Consider the following 22,362-nt stretch of genomic DNA (forward strand, 5'->3'; position numbering starts at 1 on the left):
ATAAGAAGCTGCTGCAAATCATTTCATTGAGTTGCTTGCAACCTGCCTACATCAGCTGCTTGTAGATAAACTTTAACAGAATACTAAATGGATAATCTTCTTCCGAAAGATTATCTATAGAGGAGTAATAAATGGACATCCACAATATAATAGTTTCATAACACTCCCCCTTGGATGTTCATTAAAAGATAATGTGTCTCGTTAAAACCTTACTAGGAAAACCCCAGTGGGAAAAATCCCAGTAAAGGAATAAGAGTACACATATTTAGTAATACGCATTTCTAGCTGCCTCATTAAAAACCTTACAAGAAAAACCTCATGGGAAAAAAACTTAGTAAGGGAAAAAGAGTGCAGCCCGTATTTCACTCCCCCTGATAAAAACCTTGTTTCAATATTTGAGTCTCTACATTCCAATATTGTATAATATCTTCTCAAAAGTTGAAGTTGGCAAAGATTTAGTGAACAAATCTGTCGGATTGTCACTTGAACGGATTTGTTGCACATCAATGTCACCATTTTTCTGAAGATCGTGTGTGTAGAATAATTTTGGTGAAATGTGCTTCGTTCTACCTCCTTTTATAAATCCTCCCTTCAAATTGGGCTATGCATGCAGCATTGTCTTTGTAGAAAATTGTGGATCTTTTGTCACATTCCAAACCATATTTTTCTAGAATGAAATGAAACTGCTTGTAAGCTGCTACTGCAAGCTGTTGTATAAGTTGCTAATAGAAGCTGATGTGTAAGCTACTTATAAGCTGATGTGTAAGCTGCTTGTCAGCTACTACTGGAAGCTGCTATGTAAGCTTCTTGTAAGCTACTACTATACCAGATATAGATAATCTTCTGTCGGGGGTAATATTTATCCATAACGGACTACCGAAATGATAAGCTTCTCCAGGAAGCTTATTTCCAATAAAGTACTAAATAGATAACCATATTTACGGCGGAGTCCCATATGAATAAGCTTCTTTAGGAAGCTTATGTACAACGGGGTTCATCATCTCTTCTGGAGGTAAGACCGGATCCTTAATCCGTGTAAGAGAACTATATCTTGCTAGTAAATTAACAGAAAATGCTATGTCAGGCCTTGTAGCATTAGCAAGATGCATTAGTGCACCAATTGCACTGAGACAGGGTACTTCGGGACCAAGGAGTTCCTCATCCTCTTCTAGGGGTTGGAACGGATCCTCATTCACTTTAAGTGATTGAATATTCATTGGTGTACTTAATGGGTACACTTTGTCCATGTAAAAGTATTTTTAAAACCCTATTGGAGCTCTTCCGGAGTTCCAATAAGATTTATGTCACCAACATAAACAGCAAGTGTAACAAATTTTGATGATATTTTCTTTATAAAAATACATGGACAAATAACATAATTTATGTAACTTTCTTTCAGCAAATATTTATTGAGGCGATTATACCACACACGCACAAATTGCTTTAAACCGTACAAAGATCTTTATAATTTGATCGAGTACATTTCTCAAAAGTTTGAATTATATGCTTCGGGCATTTTCAATCCTTCAAGGATCTTCATATAGATTTAGCCAAATAAGTCATATAGGTTAAGACGTGTATCTAAATGGTATGACATCTTCAAGTGTCTGGACTACTGGTCCGATCCTCACAATATTTCACAGTATTGTGCACTATATTGTATCAAATATATCGTCAACGATTATTTTGTATCGGTTCGCAAGCGACATAACTTGTTGAGATCTCATCACTTTCTTTATTTTCAGGTACCTGAACTTCTTCTGGAGTTTCATGAAATGTTATGTCGTGGGCTCTTCTAGAGCTCATTTCCTCCTCATTATGATCATTAACTCCTTATCATTTTTCAAGGATTATTACCTTTGGAACCGATTGGTCTACCACGCTTCATGCGTACAGTAAACTCTATCCTTCAGGGACTTTAAATTTTAATAGGAGCATTTGCAGCTGAAATATGATATTTGATTTTGGATCAGCAAATGCTTCTGGCATTTGACTTGAATTATCTTCTAAGTGAGGATCATATTAATGATAATTCGATTCATATAGCATATTTTCAGCTGTTTATTCTATCCCCCAAATGTTAGAAAACTAACATATATTCTCAATCTTCTTTGGGAAACATATCTTTGTGCATTGTGGTAGAGAAATTAATCATATACTACACATCAAAAGATAGTAAAAATATTTGGTTTTTGATCCTAAAGCAATTGTGAGGGGAAGACTTATCATATATTGTTGGTCTGATGCATACAAGTGCTGCTATATGCAATTTAGAAAATCTTAGACCAACACATGAAGTTTTGTTCTCATAAGCAATGGTTTAGCCATTAATAGGAGGTATTCAATGCTAAACCAGCTTGGATGCAAACCAGCATTATCAAGATGAACTTTCTTGATTTCATAATCTGAAAGTTTTGCTCTTAGTTGAGAAAAACAATTTCAAATGCCAAACTGCAGGTTGACAATGAACACACATGTAACCGTCTTATATATGCATCTATAAGTGGTTCACATGATAAGTGAATGAGCCCAAATTCACCTTTTATATATTTCAGAATCAGGGGTCTTAGTCCCAACTTTAGCTGGTATAATCAATTTATTATGAGAACAAGCAACACATGAGAATTCTTGAAGAATCTTCTAGTTCTTCAGTATATGCTTATCTGAATTCTCAAATAGCTTATTTAAAAATGGCAAATGAAAACTTCAAGTTTATCATGGCATGCGCTATCTCTTAGTAAACTTCTGGTTTACTATGACATAAACTTTTGCATTAGTAAACTTCTGATTTACTGTGGCTACTTTTGTATTAGTAAACTTCTAGTTTACTAAGATACATGATATGGTACAAAATTAAAGAATAAGGCGGGTAACTTCTCACATACATATTATTTTACCCCCTATGATTGTGGAAACATGCAGATTTTCAATCTTCCAATCATTTGTAGTCTCAATATGATTGTCATTTATATTAGTAAACTTCAGGTTTACTACAACATATATTTTGACCATAGTCATATAATATGAATGACATATTTGTATATAAGCTTTTCGAGAGACTTCATTTATTATCCACAATCTAATATTTATCGGACACTACTGGTGTCATGTGTCTTCTAGACAAACAGTTAGCTCTTCAGGAGTTGTTGATACATTTTATATTATCAAATATTGCTCAGACACTTTTGGTATCCACCAACCTTTTGACAAATGTCTCCTTCAGGGAGAAATGCCATTAATATCTGAATATTTTTATATCAAAGCGTAACCACATAGTCATTACAACCTTCAGGGAAAGATACACAAGTTGCTATTTCCTTCGGGGAACTCGATAACTAACCATAACATATTAATGTGGTTGTAGTAGAAAATATTCTACAAGAATGCTTTTGCCTTGGAATGATATTTAATAAATATTCCAAGATATTTTACGTACAACGGGTACGTGCAACAATGATCTTTATGCCACAAAAACAAGATTTATATCCTTTGTTATTCTACCTCTTCAGGAGGTGAGTTGTGGTATTTCTTCATTCACTCCAGGGAATGAAAATGTGCTTCAAAAATAACTTTGAATAGCTTATTATTTTGTTTAAGCACAGAAAGACACAGTTTCATAATATTTTCCTGCTTCACGAGAAAATTTCAATTGTGTTACTTCTTCAGGAGCAAATTTAAAATACGAAATATTGAGTATATATTCCCTCAAACATATTACCTCTTGTGAAGGTGAATTGTAATATATTCACATCAAAAGCGCGTTCATATTTACGAGCTTTATTAATATTGTCACATTCATTTCGGGGAATGGATTAATATATATCAAAAGTTCTCATTCTTCAGGGAACGAAACATAATTATTTAAATGTGAATTAATCATACCAAATTGTGTGACGGCTTATAACCTCTTTTAAGATATTGCTACTTCAGGAGCAAATCGAGGCATGCAAGTAATGTAGAGAAATTTTCTCTAATTTATCTTCAATTGTAACCATAGAAAGCCTAAATTATCACTTCTGGTGGTCATATGTGTCGCACCTCCCTTTTTGCCGCGCCCGCAGGGCGCGTGGGGAGTTTTTTCCAATTAAAGGACAGTCGAAACGGGATTTGTTTATTTGTTTCAGAGTCGCCACCTGGGAATTTTGAGGCGTCCCAAGTCACCAATTATAATCCCTGAATCGAGGAGAATATGACTCTGTTTATTTTTCTGCGAACCAAAAATCCTGAGTAAGGAATTCTGTTAATCCGGAAGAAGGTGTTAGGCATTTCCGAATTCCGTGGTTCTAGCACGGTCGCTTAACTGTTTTTATTATTGGCTTAATCATCTTGATTTTATTAAATATATTTATGTTATCTGATTTTACTACCGCTTATACTTATCGTGATTAAGGACCCTTCTTCGAATCGAATTACGCGTACGTATATTCGTGTTACAAATTTAAAAATGCGGAATTGTGTCACGCGTACGTGTACACAATAATTTTTTTGATAATATTTTAAACAATCATTTTTTCGAGATTGTGTTTAATCAAGGATATTTATTTTTATTGAATAGTGAACCGTACATCTCGGGTTTTTATGAAATTGATTTAACGCCTTTGGAAAAATCCTTTATTAAATATTCGCTCGAAATTGCGCGTACGCATAATCCGAATTTTTGCTTTTTAAAAATATAATCAGGGTACGCGAACGTATCCCTAATTGCGCAAAATATTTACAATGATATTAGGGATTTTTCCACAAATTGTTTATTATATTATGAGAAATCTTCATTTAAAATACTCTTAATTCTTAAAAAAATTCACAATTTATTGATTGTCGCCCATTGATTATAATTTCGCGTATGAATTACATTCCTCCAAACTATTCAAATTTAAAGAAAAGAATAAACATATGATTAACACTATTTTTAGTAAATACAACATATGTATACTAAAATGTGAATAACGTATGAAACTAAAAAAATTTCAATTCTTGAAAGGGAATGATATTTTCGAAGAGTTCTCAATATTCTTTTTGCAACGAATGCTACTATTTACACTCTTAAACTTGTTATACATTATAAATCTAATCTCTTTCTACATTGCTTGTTCTTAATTTGATAGGCCTAATTATTTTTGATTAATTGCTATTGATTGAATTCGAAATATACTTAATCAACCCAATTTTTATTCTCAACCTATACGAGTTATTTGGCCGACATAAAAAAATCGTTGACTTAAGAAGACAATATCACATATAACATGAATATACCCCTACACCATTCACCATATGCCAATATCGTGAATATAACAGATTTTATCGATGCATCTTTTCGGCTATTGATTATGAACATGAACATTATTATGCTAAATATGAACAAGACACAATCAATACTATCTTAGCCTTAAAAATCAGATGTTTAACAACATAGACTAGTAATGCTGTTATCTTGAAATTTCCATACTAGTCTATACTAGCAATTTTAAGAGATGCGATTAATGGCCAGTTTTCTGCCATGTTCCCTATTTTGATGATTAAAATACAACTTATACTGAATGAAAATTCAAAATAAATAACTTTGTTACAATATTTATACAAAACTTCAAAAGGAAATAATTAGCTAATAGTTATCGTATCAAGCATATTGTCATATTAACCTACACGAAGCAAAACAGAAGTTTGAACTACTGAATTTAAACACGTGGAAGACAAAACTATAATTCTCAAACTTCATCTATTCATCATGTTGGTGCTTTTCACCACATGATTTTAAAAGACATGTACCTGGAAAACGAAGGCAGAAGGAGAAAATTTCAGCAGTAGCAGCAGTAACAAAATCAGCAGAATACCAGTTTTTCCACAGATTTGAGCAATAATAAGACCCGAGGAACCCAGATGAATAGTGACAGAAACTTGAGAAAAATTTCAGATTTGAACCGAACAATATTCACAAGCAAACAATGGACAGATTCTAGAAAAATAACATTTTTCAGATTTCAGTTTCTTTCCTCTATCTGTTTCAAATTCCTATTTCTGATTTTTCTGTTTCTGCTTTTGTATCTGCTTCAGATTACTATTTCTTTTTCTGTTTTCTTCCTCTCTTTCCTTTTCTTAAAAAAAAATCGCAGTCCTTAAAATCTGAGTAAATTTCCCTTTTTAAATCTGATTTCTTCTCTTAAAATCCCTTCAAGTCTCTCCAACTCTCCTAAAACTGATCTTAAAAAAACTGACTGCCCTCTATTATGAAAAGCTGATTTCCCTCTCTTCTGAAACTGATCCCTTTCTGTCTGTCCAGCTCCTGTATTTATACAGGGCTGGTTGCACCCTTTTAGTGCTGGATGGACCCTTTATCCCTTTAAAGAAATTAGAAAGTTTCCATTAAAAACTACTTTTTAATACTTTTATGATCCTAACATGATTTTCAGCAGCCCCATTATCCCTTGTTCCCCATTAGTATTATTAACTAATAGCAACTAACATTACATTATAATATACTAGTACTAACACCCTGTTTTTACTGTTTCATTCCCATAAGTGCCCCTGAAATCTTAATGTTATTACTGAAAAATCAGAACCTTCAGCAAAACATATTCTAAAATCTGTACAGACTCAGTTATCTTTCTGATTTACAGCTAAATCAATCCTATTAACCTCCTAAACACAATTGTATTTGACCAACTTTTGTAAACTGGAATTCAAACTGGACATTACAACACTGAATTCAGAACTAACATCATAACAGCATATTTCTGAAATTATCAAAATCATTCAGACTGGACTTAACGTTAAACCAAAATCAAACACACACAGGATCACTGTCAATACTGACAATGCCCTAAAACTTTTAATGTTCAGACAATAATATATACAACATACATTTGAATTCACTGATTCACAGACAATCATGATTTAATTGACGAGCATTAATTAATTGACTATTTACAACATTTGTCAATAATTAGTCCAAACAATAGAATCAGACTGTTTCAGTCAACATTTTTAGAAACGAAAAATTCGTAATATAACTAATCGACGAACTTAATCGAGTCGATTACACACATTGTAAACAATCACAAACAATAGAAACTATTCACATTCGGATCAAGTAAATAGGTAGGAGACAGAAATGACAGAATTGATCAAAACAAATATGAAAAATTAAAAAGCTATTAAAACAGACAACAATACACGTAGAATACACAAAAGAAATAGAAAAAATACCTCTGAATCTTTAATCAGACTCGATCTCGATTCAGCTTCGGATTTTTGTTTGAAATCAAACAGACCTTAGTCGAAGTATTTTCCACTGAAAATACTTCGACTAAGGTCGATTAAACCTCAATCCTTTAATCAATTTGGACAAAAAATCCAGAAATTTGGTATTTCTAGGTTTCCTGAAGGCTCGATTTGGGATCTAATCATTTCTGGTTAGATTCGAGAGAAACCAAGTACGACACAAGGGTGAGGGAAGCCTAGGGGTTATTTGGTGTCACTTTGGAACAGATCTGGGTAATTTTTGTTTGACTCGAATCTTCAAAAGAAGATTCGAGAAGCTCTGAAGTGATTCGAGCCAAACTATCTTCAGATCCATAACAAGGGTTGTTAGGGGAAGCCATGGTGTTAATTTGGAGTTGATTGGTTCAAGTCTGAACTTGGCTCGAATCTTCAAATGAAGATTCGAGAACCTCCAGGGAGATTCGAACCAAGCAGGTAACATATACGGATAGAGGGTGTTCAGAGGGTTCTGGGGTGTCAAGGTGGTGACCGACGGCGTTGATGCCGCCGGGTTTCAGGCGGTGGAATCCTAAGGCGGCTAGGGTTAGGAGTGGGGGGTCTGGGGGACGATGATGAACAGTGTAGGAGGGGGGTGTTCAGTTGGGGGCCGGGTAAGGCTTGGGGACTTATATAGGGGTGGGGTGGGTTAGCATCGTCCGTTGGATCAAGTAGAATGGATGGCTAGGATCAATCCACTTAACCAAACGACATTGTTTGGTTTAAGTTGGGGAAAAGGGTCAACCTGGGGGTGAAATGGATCGGGTCTCGGTGAGTTTTTGAGGCCGTAGGATCAGGATGGATGAACGGTTCAGATTTGATTGCCCTAAACGTCGTCGTTCCTTTTGTGAAGGGGCTGAACTGGACCGTTTGATTGACATGAATCAACGGCCCAGATTAAAAATCCAGAAGCGACGTCGTTTGGTCTGGTCTAAATTGGACCGGACAGGGGATGTTGGATTGGGCTGTTGGGGTAATTGGGCCTAGATTTAAATCTAGGTCCGATTTTTTATTCCTTTTTCAACTAATTTATTTTTCTAATTTAAATTTCAATTTTAATTATAAAACAATTTTAACTTCACAAAAATATATTGATTAATCTATAACAACTATTTAACACATAGTCAAAACCATTAATCACACAGTAACACATTTAAAAATAGAACGAATGCATATTTTTTGTGATTTTATTTAAATTATCTCTTAAATGCGTACTTAAATCCTAGATATACATGAAACATGTATTTTTTCATTTTATTATGATAAAATAAACATTTACGGACATAACACAAATATTTAACACCACGCAAATTCAAAAAATTACATAGTGAAAGAAATTTATTTTATTTTTTGATTTATTTTAGGAGTAGTTTTCGTAAGGCAAAAATTACGTGCTCACAGCTGCCCCTCTTTGTGCGGAAACTTGAAGAGTTTTCGTACAAAGATAAAGTGAGCGGACACGAGCGATTTTTGCCCGTTCGAATACTCCGTGGGAAGCATTTTTTGAAAGATTTGACCGAACCTCTGCTTCAAAGGTTTCCTACATATCCTTGGCTATAAAGGAATCAGGTCAATGTAGTTCGGGAATTTTTGGGTAGCTGGGACTACCGTGGTACTGTGATGTTACTGCTGCTTCATGCTGTTTTTACTGCTTGCTGACCTCCTTATTACACCTTACTTTAAAGGAAATACAAAATTAGACTAGACTATGGTACATGAATTATAAAAATCTTATCTAGATCATGCCCTTGCGTTTCTTGTTGTCTTGATATCTTGGTGACTCTTGGGCATTTGGCTTATTCCGTATTCCTTTTGGAACTCTTGTTGTTTCTTGCTGGGGATTCTGTTGGACTTCTCTGTTTTATTGATTCTAAGTGTGCTCCTTTATCATATGAGCGGACTTTTGATTTCAACACTTCAATTGTATTCCCTCGTTCTTCAGGTGGGTGTCTTGACTGCTTTAATTCTTTGTCCTCATTCTCCAGGTGGAAGCCTGACTTCTTCTTTTCTTTATCCTCGTTCTCCAGGTGGACGCCTGATTTCTTCAATTCTTTGTCCTCATTCTCCAGGTGGACGCCTGACTTCTTCTTTTCTCATCCTCATTCTCCAGGTGGACTCCTGACTTCTTCAACTCTTTGTCCTTATTCTCCAGGTGGACGCCTGACTTCTTCTTTTTCTCATCCTCATTCTCCAGGTGGACGCCTGACTTCTTCTTTTCTTTGTCCTCATTCTCCAGGTGGACGCCTGACTTCTTTTTCTCATCCTCATTTTGCAGGTGGACGCCTGACTTCTTCAATTCTTTGTCCTCATTCTCCAGGTGAACGCCTGACTTCTTCTTTTTCTCATCCTCATTTTCCAGGTGGACGCCTGACTTCTTCAATTCTTTGTCCTCATTCTCCAGGTGGACGCCTGACTCCTTCTTTTCTCATCCTCATTCTCCAGGTGGACGCCTGACTTCTTCAACTCTTTGTCCTTATTCTCCAGGTGGACGCCTGACTTCTTCTTTTTCTCATCCTCATTCTCCAGGTGGACGCCTGACTTCTTCTTTTCTTTGTCCTCATTCTCCAGGTGGACGCCTGACTTCTTTTTCTCATCCTCATTTTCCAGGTGGACGCCTGACTTCTTCAATTCTTTGTCCTCATTCTCCAGGTGGACACCTGACTTCTTCTTTTCTCATCCTCATTCTCCAGGTGGACTCCTGACTTCTTCAACTCTTTGTCCTTATTCTCCAGGTGGACGCCTGACTTCTTCTTTTTCTCATCCTCATTCTCCAGGTGGACGCCTGACTTCTTCTTTTCTTTGTCCTCATTCTCCAGGTGGACGCCTGACTTCTTCTTTTTCTCATCCTCATTTTCCAGGTGGACGCCTGACTTCTTCAATTCTTTGTCCTCATTCTCCAGGTGGACGCCTGACTCCTTCTTTTCTCATCCTCATTCTCCAGGTGGACGCCTGACTTCTTCAACTCTTTGTCCTTATTCTCCAGGTGGACGCCTGACTTCTTCTTTTTCTCATCCTCATTTTCCAGGTGGACGCCTGACTTCTTCAATTCTTTGTCCTCATTCTCCAGGTGGACGCCTGACTTCTTCTTTTCTCATCCTCATTCTCCAAGTGGACGCCTGACTTCTTCAATTCTTTGTCCTTATTCTCCAGGTGGACGCCTGACTTCTTCTTTTCTCATCCTCATTCTCCAGGTGGACGCCTGACTTCTTCAATTCTTTGTCCTCATTCTCCAGGTGGACGCCTGACTTCTTCTTTTCTCATCCTCATTCTCCAGGTGGACGCCTGACTTCTTCAATTCTTTGTCCTCATTCTCCAGGTGGACGCCTGACTTCTTCTTTTCTCATCCAGGTATTTCCTGACGCAAATATTGTATTTGCCCCTATTTTAAATCAAAGAAAACTTTGTTAGTTTAAAACAGGATGGCTGGTTGCGGTATTCTTGCCGATGGTGATGTTTCTCTTCGTCTCTCTTTATTGCCTTGGAATGATTGAAAAGACTGTTTTGTCTTTGTAATTGATCCTTGACTATAGGATTTCCTTCTGTGTGTTTTCCTTCAAAACCTTTCAACTGTAATCATATGCCTCTCCTGACTTTGCTGATCCACTTTTGATTTCCTCTTTCTTACACCCATATTTTATCTCCCACCTTTCGTGGCCGTATTTTGTAACCTTGGATCTTGGTAGTATACCTTGACATTTTTTCTTATTTGTTTAGAATAAAACTTATCTCAAAGCTTGGAGAAAGTAAGATTATTAGTAGCGAAATATGCTGATTTCGACAATTATAGAATGAAAAGAAATATCCAATTTTTGGATGACTGTTGGAAAAAGAATAAAGGACTTATCTGATTGGAATTACTGGCACCAATGATCAGGGTATGCATTTCGGATTAATCAACCCAGTCTTTTAATCAATCTCCTTTCAATTGTCTCAAGGAGTTTTCATCGATAAATTTGTCTCGTTTTTCACTTCTTCACTTCCTTTTCGCCTTATGGTGCCTGCGAAGGTTTTCACCAATAAGACTCTCTCATTTTACTTTTCTCTCAACTTCCGTCGCCTTATGGTGCCCGTGCGGGTTTTCACCTATAAGACTCTCTCATTTTTACTTTCTCTCCACTTCCGTCGCCTTATGGTGCCCGTGTGGGTTTTCACCTATAAGACTCTCTCATTTTTACTTTCTTTCCTTGTTTGTACCACTTCATTTGCTTGCATCAGCATTTTTCTAAGATTGATCGAAAGGTCTTTTTGGTATAAGGTTAGGAATGGAAAAGGTATTAAAAGCTAAATAGCTGTGGTATGGGTTTAAAATTACAACTCTTGGAATCTTTTCTTATTTCCAATACAATTCTTGCCCCAGTCTCTTGATTGGGGTCTCTTGATATTTCTTTTCCGTGCACATTGTGCATGTTGTGCACCCTATGACCGAGCCGTGAGGTGCCTACGTATCCTTCTTTGAGGAATCAGGTCAAACGTAGTTCATTGCATAATAATTAAGATTTTGATCTCTTTTTTTTTTTTTTATTGATTCCAAGAGAGGTTAGGAAAGAAACAAGCATGGCTCAAAGGGGAAGCAAATGGTATAGTGTTTGGACCGCAGAATAAATTGCCTTTGTCATTTCAATCTTTGAAATAGTGCTAAATACAAACATTCAAAAGTTATGCATAATATCTCTTTACCGCGTCAGAATTGATCGCCATATCTATGCATTTGCCTTCAATATCTGTTAAACATAGTGCACCATTCGATAATACTCTGGTCACAATGAATGGTCCTTGCCAATTCGGAGCAAATTTGCCTTTTGCTTCAACCTGATGTGGAAGAATGCGTTTTCAGCACATGCTGACCTACTTCGAACTTCCGGGGACGCACCTTTTTGTTGTATGCTCTTTCTATTCTTCTTTGATATAATTGACCATGGCATACTGCGGTCAATCGTTTTTCATCAATCAAATTTAACTGTTCTAGACGGGTTTTGACCCATTCATCATCATCAATCTTTGCTTCGGCAATGATCCGAAGGGAAGGAATCTCAATTTCTGCAGGAATTACTGCTTCGGTGCCGTATACCAACAAATAAGGAGTTGCTCCTACTGAAGTGCGAACAGTAGTGCGGTATCCCAATAATGCAAAGGGTAATTTTTCATGCCATTGTTTTGAACCTTCTACCATTTTCCGCAGTATCTTCTTTATGTTTTTGTTGGCTGCTTCTACTGCTCCATTCGCCTTGGGCCGATATGGGGTAGAGTTACGATGTGTAATCTTAAACTGTTGACATACTTCTTTCATTAAGTTGCTGTTAAGATTAGCACCGTTATCCGTGATGATCACCTTCGGGATTCCGAATCGACATATGATATTTGAGTGGACAAAATCGACCACAACTTTCTTGGTCACTGATTTGAATGTCTTGGCCTCAACCCATTTGGTAAAATAATCAATAGCTACCAGAATGAATCTGTGTCCATTGGATGCTGCCGGTTCAATTGGTCCGATCACATCCATGCCCCAAGCAACGAAAGGCCATGGTGCCGACATTGTGTGCAACTCGGATGGTGGAGAATGAATCAAATCTCCGTGTATTTGGCATTGATGACATTTGCGTACAAAACTGATACAATCTCTCTCCATGGTAAGCCAATAGTAACCAGCCCGTAGGATCTTCTTTGCCAACACATATCCACTCATGTGGGGTCCACAAACTCCTGAATGTATTTCAGCCATGACAATTGTAGCTTGTCTGGCATCTATGCATCTTAATAATCCAAGATCTGGTGTTCTTTTATACAAAACTCCTCCGCTCAAGAAGAATCCATTTGCTAATCGCCTGATGGTCCTCTTTTGATCTCCTGTGGCTTGTGCGGGATATATGCTCATCCTGATATATTCCTTGATGTCGTGGAACCATGGTTCTCCATCAAATTCTTCTTCAACCATATTGCAATAAGCGTGCTGATTGTGGATTTGAATATGTATTGGATCCACATAAGCTTTGTCTGGATGGTGCAACATTGATGCTAGAGTAGCCAATGCATCAGCAACTTCATTATGGATTCTTGGAATATGTTGGAATTCCACTGATTGAAACCGCTGACAAAGATCATGTAGACATTGTCGGTATGGTATGAGCTTCAAATCTCGGGTTTCCCATTCTCCTTGAATTTGATGTATCAAAAGATCCGAATCTCCCATGACTAAGATTTCTCGGATACCCATGTCTGCAGCTAGCCTTAACCCCAAAATGCAAGCTTCATATTCAGCCATATTATTGGTGCAATAAAATCGCAATTGAGCCGTAACAGGATAGTGACGCCCTGTTTCAGAAATGATTACAGCTCCTATTCCGACTCCTTTCATGTTGGCGGCTCCATCAAAGAAAAGTTTCCAGCCAGGTTTTTCGATTTGTTCCACCTCGTCGATATGCATTGTTTCTTCATCAGGAAAATAAGTCTTCAACGGCTCATATTCCTCATCGACCGGGTTTTCGGCTAAATGATCGGCCAGTGCTTGAGCCTTCATTGCAGTTCTAGTCACATAGATGATGTCGAATTCCGTGAGCAATATCTGCCACTTTGCAAGTCTTCCCGTTGGCATAGGCTTTTGAAAAATGTATTTCAAGGGATCCAAACGAGAAATGAGGTAAGTAGTGTAGGATGACAAATAGTGTTTCAATTTTTGAGCTACCCATGTTAGGGCGCAACATGTCTTTTCCAGATGAGTATACTTAACCTCATAAGCTGTGAACTTCTTGCTAAGGTAGTAGATGGCCTGTTCTTTTCTGCCAGTGAGGTCATGCTGCCCCAATACACAACCAAATGAATTTTCCAAAACCGTCAAGTAAAGAATCAAAGGTCTTCCTGGCTCTGGCGGGACCAACACGGGTGGGTTTGATAAGTACCCTTTTATTTTATCGAACGCTTCCTGACACTCATCGGTCCATTTGACTGCAGCATCCTTTTTTAACAATTTGAAAATTGGCTCGCAGGTTGTTGTGAGCTGAGCAATAAACCTGCTGATATAATTTAACCTTCCCAACAAACTCATTACTTCAGTTTTGTTTCTTGGGGGTGGCAGTTCTTGGATGGCTTTGATCTTTGACGGATCTAGCTCAATGCCTCGTCGACTGACTATGAATCCCAGCAACTTTCCGGATGGAACTCCAAATGCGCACTTGGCAGGGTTAAGCTTGAGGTTGTACCTGCGAAGTCTTAAGAAGAACTTCCTCAAATCCTCAACGTGGTCGGCCTGATGCTTTGATTTTATGATCACATCGTCCACGTATACCTCAATCTCCTTGTGTATCATATCATGAAACACTGTGGTCATTGCTCTCATATAGGTTGCTCCGGCGTTTTTTAAACCGAATGGCATTACCCGGTAGCAATAAGTTCCCCATGGTGTGATGAATGCCGTCTTTTCTGCATCTTCTTCATCCATTAGAATTTGATGATATCCGGCATAACAATCCACGAAAGACCCTATATCATGCTTGGCACAATTGTCGATCAAAATATGGATATTGGGTAATGGGAAATTATCCTTTGGACTTGCTTTGTTGAGATTGCGATAGTCGACGCATACTCTAATTTTGCCGTCTTTCTTTGGTACAGGAACGATATTAGCCAACCAAACAGGATATCGAGTGACTCGAATGACCTTTGCTTCCAATTGTTTGGTGATTTCTTCCTTAATTCTCATACTCATCTCAGGCTTGAATTTTCTCAGCCTCTGCTTGACAGGAGGCACTGTTGGATCGGTGGGCAATTTGTGGACCACTAAATCAGTGCTCAAGCCCGGCATGTCGTCATACGACCAGGCAAAAACATCTTTGAATTCTATGAGTGCTTTAATTAACTCCTCTCGGATCTTTGGCTCCAGATGGACACTTATTTTAGTTTCTCGGATATTACTCGTGTCCCCTATATTGATGTCCTCGGTATCACTCAAGTTAGGTTTGATTTTTTCCTCAAAGTGAATTAACTCTTTACTAATCTCTTCAAAAACCGCATCTTCATCATATTCTGATTCATAATCACAATATATTTCTTGAATTATTATTTCGGAACCAGATTGATTTTTAAGACTGGGCTGAGGATTCCTCATGCATGCCATATCACTAGAGCCAGCGTAAAAGGAACTGTATAGGAAAGAAGAAAAAGAAAAGAAAACTATCAGGAACGATAATAAAAAGGAAACTGCTTTTTATTGGATGATGAAAAATAACAAGGTTTGCACACTTCAACCAAACTGTAAGATAAACTTTGGGATTACAACCTTGAAATAACCCAAACAAACTGAAAGAAAATCAAAATAAACTACCAAGACTCCTTTCGAATTGGGAGAGGAGTGGCTTTCCAATTATTGAGCTTTGTTTCTGGTCCAACGAATTGAACTTCTGCGTTGCTACACCCTTCTCCGCCTTCCAACATATTCACATCACTAAACAATTTCTCGAACCTTTCAATTAATTCTTCCTCAGGATTGACCTGGGATTTAGGAATTGTTGTTATCGGGCGATTTTTAGCACCGGTCTTGACAAAAGACTTCGACAGCTGTGGTACTGGTTTTGGAAGAAACCATGCTTGGTGTTTCAACTTCCTGGCCCTTATCACGTCATTGGCGGTAGGTGTGAACCCTAAACCGAATGTTCCCCAGTTCTCGGGGAGAGATACTGGTTGTACAATTCCTTGCAAAGATAAGCCCAGACCTTTGCCGGGTATAAAGCCATTCTTCAGCATTTCATAAGCTACCATGACTGATGTAGAGGACACCTTTGGATTCGCAAGGTATTTTCCTTCTGGAATTTTCTCTACCAACACTGTGTCTGATACTTGGTATACCCATGGTCCTTGGTCAATTTCTGTTCTCTCGACCGGTACAATGGTGCTGTTGTGAGCATTTAAACTTTCTTCTCCATACACGACTACTTCTTGATGATCCCATTCAAACTTGACAGCCTGATGTAGTGTTGATGGGACTGCTTTAGCAGCATGGATCCATGGTCGACCCAACAACAAGTTGTAAGAAACAGTCATGTCCAACACTTGAAATTCCATGGTGAATTCAACTGGCCCTATAGTTAGTTCCAATACTATGTCGCCAAATGAATCTCTGCTTCCACCGTCAAATCCTCGTACGCAGATACTATTCTTTTGGATCCTCTCCTCTTTAATTTTTAATTTGTTTAAAGTGGAGAGAGGGCATATGTTTGCACTGGACCCATTGTCAACCAATACCCGGGTTACTACGGAGTTTTCACATTTCACGGTGAGGTAAAGAGCTCTATTATGCTCGGTACCTTCCGCAGGCAATTCATCATCGGCAAATGTAATTCTGTTTGTCTCAAAGATTCTGTTGGCTATTTTTCCCAAATGATTTACAGAGATCTTTTCAGGAACATGAGCTTCATTCAGGATTTTCATCAACGCCAGACGGTGTTCCTCTGAATGGATCAGTAAGGACAATAATGAAATTTGAGCGGGGGTCTTCTTTAATTGATCCACCACAGAATAATCATGGAGTTTCATTTTTCTTAAAAACTCCTCCGCCTCTTCTTCCGTCACAGCTCTCTTTGTTGGCATTGGATTGTTTTTAGTTTTTCTCAGCTCTTCGGGAGTAAAACATCTTCCCGAACGAGTCAAGCCTTGCACCTCACACACTTCTTCCTTGATTTCTTTGCCCTTGTACATTACGGTCATCCGTTCATAGTTCCATGGGATGGTTTTGTTGTTGATGATCGGCAGCTGGATTACAGGTGCAATAATAACCCGATCTGTACGTGCTCCTTCCACAATTACGACGGGTTTGTTAGCAACCCCTGGTACTATCACCTTTGTCCTCTCTTGTTTTGCGGCAACTTTGTTCGATGATCCTTCATCGACTATCATAGACGGTTCACCACCATTCTTGTTATGCTTAGATACCGGCTTCTCCTCCATTAACTGCTTATCTGGCTTGGTTTCATGAGACTTGATCATCATGACAGTTTGTGACGGCTTCTTTGTCTCCCCATCAGCTTGTATGATTTCTATCATATTAGCCTCTTGATGGGCTGGCATTGGATTTCTATTGATATTTGGAGCTTCGGGGGTTTGAACCTCGATTTTATTAGTGTCAATCAGCTCTTGTATTGCATTTTTCAAATGCCAACATTTCTCCGTATCATGGCCTGGTGTACCGGAGCAATATTCACAGCTAATGGTGTAATCCAGATTCTTTGGTGGAGGATTGGGTAGCTTGGATTGTATTGGTCTCAACATGTCTAACTGTCTCAGCCTGTGGAACAGACTAGTGTAAGACTCTCCCAATGGAGTGTAAGTTTTCTTTTTCTGTTCCCTTTCTCCCCTGAATGCTGGTCTAGGCCTGAAACCTGGTCCGGGATAAGCTCGGGGGTAGGTATTTGGTGTGACAGGAGCACGCCAATTGGTGTGAACAGGTGGCTGATTGTATGCTTGAGCGTGGTTAATGGCGAAATGAGGCTCTGAAGGGTGATAGTAATGTTGGGATGAATCATGGTGGTAAGCTGATTGGCGAGGTCGTTGCTGATTATAGTAAAGCGGTGAACCCCTGGGTCCTGGCCAAATTCCTGAATCAACTACGGTTGCTTCCTCCCTCTTCTTTCTTCCGATTCCTCCTACCCCGCCTTGAATAGCTTGAGTAGTTGCCTTAATTGCTGAATAGCTCATGATTTTGTTTGTCTTGAGGCCTTCTTCTACCATACCTCCCATTTTCACTACCTCGTTGAATGATTTTCCAACCGCTGAAACCAAGTGGGCGTAGTAAGTTGGTTCCAAGGCTTGGAGGAAGTAGTCTACCATTTCGCTCTCCTTCATAGGAGGATCCACTCTTGCTGCCTGTTCTCTCCACCGAAAACCATACTCTCTGAAACTTTCATTGTGTTTCTTCTCAAATTTGGTCAAAGATAATCGATCTGGGATGATTTCCAGATTGTATTGGAAATGGTATGCGAATGCCTGTGCCAGGTCATCCCAGGTGTACCATCTTCCATGGTCTTGGCGTGTATACCACTCCAAAGCTGATCCGCTTAGACTTTGACTGAAGTAAGCCATCAATAATTCATCCTTTCCCCCAGCTCCTCGCATCTTGCTACAGAAACCCCTTAGGTGGGCTACTGGGTCGCCGTGCCCGCTGTATAGGTCAAATTTGGGCATCTTGAAGCCAAATGGCAATTGTACATTAGGGAATAAGCATAAATCTTTGTAGGCTACACTGACTTGCCCACCTAATCCTCGCATGTCTCGGAACGACTGTTCTAGACTTTTGACCTTCCTGAACATCTCTTCTTGTTCAGCATTTTTGGCTGGCTTGTTAATTTCGGTTGGGAGATCAAACTGAGGAGCAGGTGAATTGATTTCGGAGGCTTTGAAGGTGGGCTCCGGGGGGTAATATTGGTTGTCTTGGGCCTGAAATGTAGGCTCACTAGGAGATTTGTGAAATGTAGCAGGGGGAGGTGCTACAAAAACAGGAGTCATAGGTGGAGGAAGGTACGGAACTGGTTTTGGAGGTGGAGACTGTGGTGTCTGAGAGGTGGTGCCTCGGTAGTGCTGATAAATGGGGAAACTTGGGGATAATTCAGTGGTGATATTATCCTGAGTTTGGATTATTGATGGAGCAGGGTTATTTGGGTAAGATGGGGGCAACTGTCCTGTAGACCAAGCTTGATACATTTCTGCCATTTGCTGCTTGAGCTTAAGCATTTCTTCTTTCATTTTCCCGACATCCATCTCTTCTATCTCCATACTTGTGTCAACATCTGGGATAGACATACTTTCGGGTATTGGTCCTTTTGATCTTGTGTGATAGTGATAATATGCCAGTATACTCTTTAGAGAAACTAACTGGTTGAATTCTGAAAATGAACAAACTTGTTAGTTTTGAGAGTTTAACACATATATAATCACACGTTGAGATGCAATGCTCCTAGACAAATAATCCCTTTCTATTATGCATTCGCTCGGTTGCTTGTATCGTCCCAGCTTTATTGAAATTGAAAAATTGTCATTCGCTTTTATTTACTATAGATATCTTTATCGTGGTGGTCGACTCTTAGAGATTGCCTATGTATTATGTCAAACATGAATCAGACCTTGCGTAGTTCGGACCAAAGTCAATCATGTTTATTTATTACACAAAGATGGAATTACATTCGAAAACTTTAAGAAAATAGCTTGAAACACACACACTTAAATCAGAATAAAAGATACAATTCATAACATCTCACAAAATGCCCCACTTTCCACTTTTGTTCTCTAATATTGGATTATCTGCTCAATGTGGGGCTTGACCTGGATGGCCTCCCAGCGTACGATACATCCTTTCCAACTCTATTGCTAGATGACGAGCAAAAGTGGGCGCATGCTCTGTAAACCTTTCATAATCCATTCCTTGGCAGTTTACATAACTTTGAGATGTGAAGACTGCCAAGTCGTGGATTTGTGCCCTGAAACCTTGGAGACGTTGGTCTTGGTCTTGCAATTGCTGCTGACGAGTGGTGGCTATGTCTCTGACACGGTTTTCACGATCTAAAGCTGATTCTAATAGAGCTCGGAGTCTGGCCTGCTCTAATCTTGCTTGTGATCTTTCCCTGTCGAGGTCTGCTTGTTGGTATTCTCTGTTGCATCTTCTTGCCTCTTCTAGTTGTGCACGAAGCTGGTCTTCTGATCGCATCCAATAGTCTTTTTCCTTCTTGAATTGAGCCTTGTCTTTTTCGGATTGCCTATCCTGGCGTTCCTTGTTAGATCTGGCTTCTTCATTTAATTGTTGGATCCTTTCTTTTGCTCTGCTCAATGCCCTTTCGTTTTCTGCAAGAATGGAGTCAAAATCTTGCATTTTTTCGAAGAGATTGGCGATGGTTTTTTGATCTTTCCAGCTTCTCTTTGGCATTTCAGAGACTCTTTTCATTTTTTGGAATCGAGCATGAAGATTTTCATTCTCACAAGCTAGACTTTTTTTCTCGCCTTTGGCTTCTTGTTCTTGCAAATCTTTCTCCAAACTGAGGCTTCTTAGATTTTCTTTTAGGGCATGGATAGTGGCTTTGTACCCTTTTTCTTTTTCTCCCCAGATTAACCGTTCTTGGATTTTATCATTGAAATTTTGAACATGGGGTCTTTTTGTTGGCCTTTTTAGCTCAGGTTCTGGTACATCATCCACGCGGGACCGCTTTTCGAACCACCTTGCATATCCAGGATTTATCTCACCCTTGGTAGCGTCTAGGACTTGAGTATCACTTTTCAAGTATCGGCACCCATTCCACATCTGCTGAAGTAGAGCTTCGGGAATAGTGGCTTCTGGGTGTAATTCGATTACTTGCATACTCAAATCTTCCTCATCAGGAACTATTTGATATCTCCCTAGTTGTCTTAGGACTCTTAGTGGTGCATATGGCTGAATGCTTCTCAATCCCAATAGTAGTAGATAACTATTTGAGGTTGACATATGTATTACTTCTCTCATCGGGAGCCATCCCAGAGTCCATTCAATTTGATTTGCCGTTAAAGCCTTTAGATGAGATACCCATGCTTCTATCCCTTCTGGAGCTTGGTAATTTTTTGTTCTTTCCTCATAGCTCTCGATGCAATTAGCTCTGTTCGACCCATACTGTATGATCTTGGGTTGTTGTTGGAGATGTTCAATCACCCACATTTGCAACAAAATTTTGCATCCTTCGAAAACCTTCGCCCCTGATTTGCATAAAGTCAAAGCCCGATAAATATCTGACAGAATGATGGGGACAAGGGTGTGATTTTCTTTAGTGGTGAGGATTTGCACAATTTTTGCGGTGCGAATATCAATTGTTCGCTCTTTATTTGGGAAGACCATGACTCCTAGAAAAGCCACCATGAAAGCAAATCGTCGGTGTATCTGCCAAGTGTCTTTGTTTTGCTTATTAGTAAGGCCTTTCTCATGAATTTCGAACCCATCTGACTTTCCAAATCTGGAATACAAAAAGTTGAAGGAACAACATCCATTGATGACATTGCTTTTCCTGATTTGACTGCTGATGTTCAGAAGACCGAAGAATCGATGTATTGAAGGAGCCTTTGTGAATATCAAGCTTTGATTTCTTAAACTTCCGTCAAAACCAACATAGCCAGCTACCTCCTCTAATGTAGGAGTAAGCTCGAAGTCAGAGAAACGAAAAACATTGTGAACAGGGTCCCAGAAAGTTACTAATGCCGTAATCAGATCATCCCGAGGCTCAACTTTCATAATGTCCGTGAGATTTCCCAAATGCTTGACGACCCATTTTTGACCGTCTTCGCCCAAATCATACCACCACATTTGAAGCTGACATAGAAATTCCTCCGTACTTGTGGATGAGGGGCTTTGTGTGGTGCTCATTTTGTATCTGAAATTTAATTTTAATAAAGTCAAAATTTATTTTGGGAAAATTTATACTAAAAATTATTTTCGAATTTTTTTTTATTAAATATTTTTATTTCAAAATTTAAAACTATTTTTTTTCGAAAATTTTAAAACAACCCATTTTATTCCTTGCTTCTTACCATGATTTTATTTTAAGCTGGTCAACAAGCATGTTCGAGGCAAATGAATGCACAAGTAGCAAGTAGGATGCATCATGATGGTCTTTTAATTTTGGGTTCACCTGTCCTAGACAGACCCAACCCCTGTGTTGAGTCTCCAAGGGCAAATGCATATGATGCAAATATTCGTTCCTACTAGGGATCCGGTACATGGCTGAGTTATTCTAAGTGTAAAACCTTAGGTTGATTGTTCTAAACCTGGCTTACCCAAACGGACAGTTTGAGCCGAAGTGGGGGTAACGTACCGGGAGCACGAAAGTCTGCCCGGCCTAGTTACTTGTCCCAACTCCGTCTTATTTGGTATGACTTTAACAGAAAGGTGGGTCACGCGCACGTGTACACCATAAATTCAGAAGACTCAGAAAGAAGGGGGTTTCGTAGCAGTTGTATATATTCACAATTCAAATAATATTAAAGCGGTAAAAAAAACATTTAGCATATTAGCATATAAACAGTTGAAAATTATATAGTAAGTAAAGCCAATAAAAACAGATATTTTAAGCTCGAATTCTTTAAACCCTGAACCAATGGTTCTGGGTTCGTTCC

The sequence above is a fragment of the Nicotiana sylvestris genome, chromosome 6 (assembly GCF_000393655.2).
Source record: "Nicotiana sylvestris chromosome 6, ASM39365v2, whole genome shotgun sequence".
In the NCBI taxonomy this organism is placed as follows: domain Eukaryota; kingdom Viridiplantae; phylum Streptophyta; class Magnoliopsida; order Solanales; family Solanaceae; genus Nicotiana; species Nicotiana sylvestris.